The sequence below is a fragment of the Varanus komodoensis genome, unplaced genomic scaffold, assembly GCF_004798865.1.
Source record: "Varanus komodoensis strain SLA01 unplaced genomic scaffold, ASM479886v1 scaffold116, whole genome shotgun sequence".
NCBI lineage: Eukaryota > Metazoa > Chordata > Lepidosauria > Squamata > Varanidae > Varanus > Varanus komodoensis.
The window spans coordinates 13,325-16,784 of record NW_025335333.1 but is presented as its reverse complement, the minus strand read 5'-3'; the positions used below and the strand labels follow the sequence as shown (position 1 = coordinate 16,784).

The window sequence follows — 3,460 nt, the reverse complement described above, 5'->3', positions numbered from 1 at the left end:
GGGCTTCGTGCAGCCGGGGATCCCGGTGTGGCTCTACGCTCAGCATCGGAGGCGTCAGCGGCGCGCCTCGAGTGCCCTCCTGTGGCCACTGCCGGGAATTGCGGCCTGAAGGCTTTCACTGGAAATGCAAACGTTAACCTGGTCCTTTTTATCCCATGTGGTGGACTTGTCGTTAGGGAAAAATCTCTTGGGCTAAACTACAGAAATGGCTTGAGGAAATGTTACAAAAATCTTTAATAGTTAAACCTGAAGTCTTTTTATTAGGCATTGTGTCTGATGACGTTGACAAACAGGCAACCTATTTGATTTACGTGTAGTGATGACTGCAGCAAGGATTGTATTTGCCCCACATTGGAGGAGTGAAGAACCACCTTCTGATGAACTGATTTTTAAAAAGATCCTGGATTGGGCTGAACTGGACAGGCTGACTTTGTCTCTGAAGGAGAAAGAGGATACATACTTCTGTCAAACCTGGAACTCTTTTTATTACTGGCTAGAGAAACGGGACTGTGCGCAGATTTGAATATGTCTATGGATTGGTAGAAAAAAAATGGGGGGGGGGCTGACCTGTCCTGCCCCGCAGGGTCGTTGTTGTGAGCATCAAATTGGGCCAAGCATTGTGCCAGCCGCCTTGAGCTTCTCACAAGAGAAAAAGGCACGCTACACATGGCGTATACACGAGCCTCTGTCTGCACACATTCTGCACCTCTCGTAATGGTGATCGATAATAAAGCAGTAGCCTTTTTAGAGACTTCAAGGTCCAACAGCCCTCGAGAAGACACGCCTTCCACTCAGCAGCCCCCGCTTTCTGCAACAGCGCCGCAGATGCATTTGCACACTCAATGCAGGGCTTGTCTTGTTGGTCCCCGACCTTTCCTCTGGTAGTTCATTCTATTTTTCTCCCACCATTTTAATGTATCATTGCTTTTAAGCGTGATTTTATTGTGCATGGCTGGATGCTTTGCCATTTCATCAGTCCTTGTTGTAAAGCGCTAGTAACGGGGCAGGGTATGAAAGCTGACTCGTGACACCGGGCCTGTGTCGCGTAGTCCACAGGGTGGGCTGCAGCGGGCAACGAAAGGGAAGGGCAGGAAGGCCCCTTCCTCCGGCTAGCGCCCTTTCTTGCCGTGCCGCAGTTAGGACACGTCACAGAGCTGACGCGGCAAAGTCAACACGACAGGAGCCCGGCAGGTGAGAGCGGGAAAATGAGGAGGGGTTCAGAATCAGCAAAGCGTAGCACACAGGGAATCCGCAGTTTACAGCAGGGGCATGAGTCTGAAATCACACGGTGACAGTAAACGCCTGAACCCAGTGCAAAATAAAGCAAGGGAAGTCGGCAGAGGTGGGATACTGAATGGACTCTTTGTACTTACAGTTTAGGAGGAAGAGGTTAAAATAAAATCATTCACTAACAAGGGGCCATCCAGCCCCAAAGATATATTACAAGTTCAATGAATAAAAGCTTATTTGAAAAGGAAACGTTCAGCAACGTTGAATTTACAACTTCGTTGTGAGGGGTCACCCCCGCCCCACGTCTGCCAAAGGCCACCCAAGCTCACAGTGCGAATGTATACAACTCTGCAGGCTCGGTGACGGTTCGTGCAGCGGCTCTCAGACACAGGGGCAAAGGCAGGACATCCCTGAGAATGACAGAACCTGACGCCAAGGGCACGGCTCTCTAATCTCATGAAGCTCGGCCGCTCCAGTGAAGCTCTAGTTACACCAGCTCAGACCACATCCTCAGGTCCTACGTGGGCCTTTGTTTTTCTGGGTGGCTCCAAGGTGAGCGAGTTCACAGCCAATTTTAGGCCTCACCAGAAAACCTCACGCCATGATTCAATACTAATTTCTAGAGATGCGGTGGCACAGATCGGATGGCCCGACAGAGCAGCTCCCCTTCAGATTTGAGATACGGGCCTGTGTTTCAGTGGGACAAGGTTTATTTCGGCGAGGGCTGAAGATTTCTGCCTCGGGCAAAATGACATGAGAAGCTGCAAAAATAACCGCCGAGGAAAAATCGGCTCCAGAGCAGGCTTCACACCGTGACGTTCACTTGCTCGCTTTCAACGAATCACTCAGCAGGCTGCAGAGGAAGTCCCCGCGTTCATCCAGGAGGGCGGTGGGTCCTGTCTCGGACTCCATTCAGGTGCGATGCGACCCGTGGGTCCCCCGTTTAGACGGCGGGTTTCTCCTTCTCGGCACGGCTAGCGCCCCGCCGACGGTCCCACGCAGCTCCTTCCTGGCATCGGCCTCACGAATGACGGGACTGCCAGCATCTCCCTGAAAGGTCAAAACGTAAGAGGGGTGGTTAGTATTGTCCAGTCGTCATCAGCACAGGCTGCGCAAAATCACAGGCTGGACAGCGGTGGAGCAGGATCACGAAGGGTGAGGGAAATGAAGCGCGGTGGAAGCCTACGCGTGTTAAGCCACGCGTGTTCCCCCAGCCCGTCGCGGGACCATGGGAATTGCAGGCGCTCTTCCTGCCTGCACACGTGGGGGGCTGCGCCCAAAGCAGTCTGGAGGACTGTGGCACTGCTGTTTCTCTATCTGGGGGGGTGGCCTCCTTCTACCTCCCGGGACCTGGTGCACGGAAGGAGTGACGGCAGCTTCGGCAGGTACGTCAGGGAACCTGTCCCCGCCCAAGTCACTATTAAAAGGATGCCACGTCGGCAATGTCAATGGGAAAGATTCAAGGGAGGTGCNCTATCCCCACCCAAGTCACTATTAAAAGGATGCTACATTGGCAATGTCAACGGGAAAGGTTTAAGGGAGGTGCCAGGGGGCATCTTCCTCACACGAGCTGCGTCCGCAGAAACAATTCTGATGCCGAGGGCTTTGGCAGCAGCACGTCAGACACTCACTTTGCGTGAATCGGTCTGTCTGCCGCTCTCCATCTCCAGCAGAGAACACGTCGTCGATCACGGTCTGATGCTCGTCGTTTGTCTGATGAATGTTCTGGGAGATCAAGTGCTCAGTCGGTGTTTTCGGGGCCCTGGAGCAGTCAACGCCAGCTGCAAAAAGAGACGGGGCCTTCGTGTGAGACTCTTCCCGGCGCCCTCTGAGGGGGACCGTCTACTGCATGGGGGAAGACAAAGGAAGAACGTCAGCCTCTACCCCACCAAATGATTTCATGCTCAACATTGTGCTCCCAAATTTGACTCAGACAGATGGCCCCCATCAAAAAACAAAGATTGGTAAAACTGCATGAACATTGAGAACCGAAGGGAAGGGTTTTCTCAGGCGGCTCTAGCTTCAGGAGAACGACGCTGCCACAGGCCATCAAGCCACCCTTTACATGAAGAGAAAGAGATGGAAAATGGATGTACTTACTTCTGCATTCTCTTCCGTAGCCAGAAACTTCGCACCAGAAATTCTCTCTCAGCGACGGTCCTTGAGATGGCAAACAGAAGATTTTGACGGCGTGGGTCCCTCAGGCACGCTGGCCAAAGGAAGATCCGAT

General features: G+C 52.8%; 1 long non-coding RNA gene across 1 annotated transcript; it reads right to left on the bottom strand.

Moving 5' to 3' along the window:
• Nucleotides 1-1,922: 1,922 nt before the first annotated feature.
• LOC123018808 lies at nt 1,923-3,454 on the bottom strand. Its single transcript, XR_006413820.1, has 3 exons — nt 3,331-3,454; nt 2,862-3,075; nt 1,923-2,280 (listed from the first exon to the last, which is right to left on the bottom strand). It is a non-coding gene; the product is annotated as an uncharacterized LOC123018808 (long non-coding RNA).
• Between the last annotated feature and the right edge of the window lie 6 nt (nt 3,455-3,460).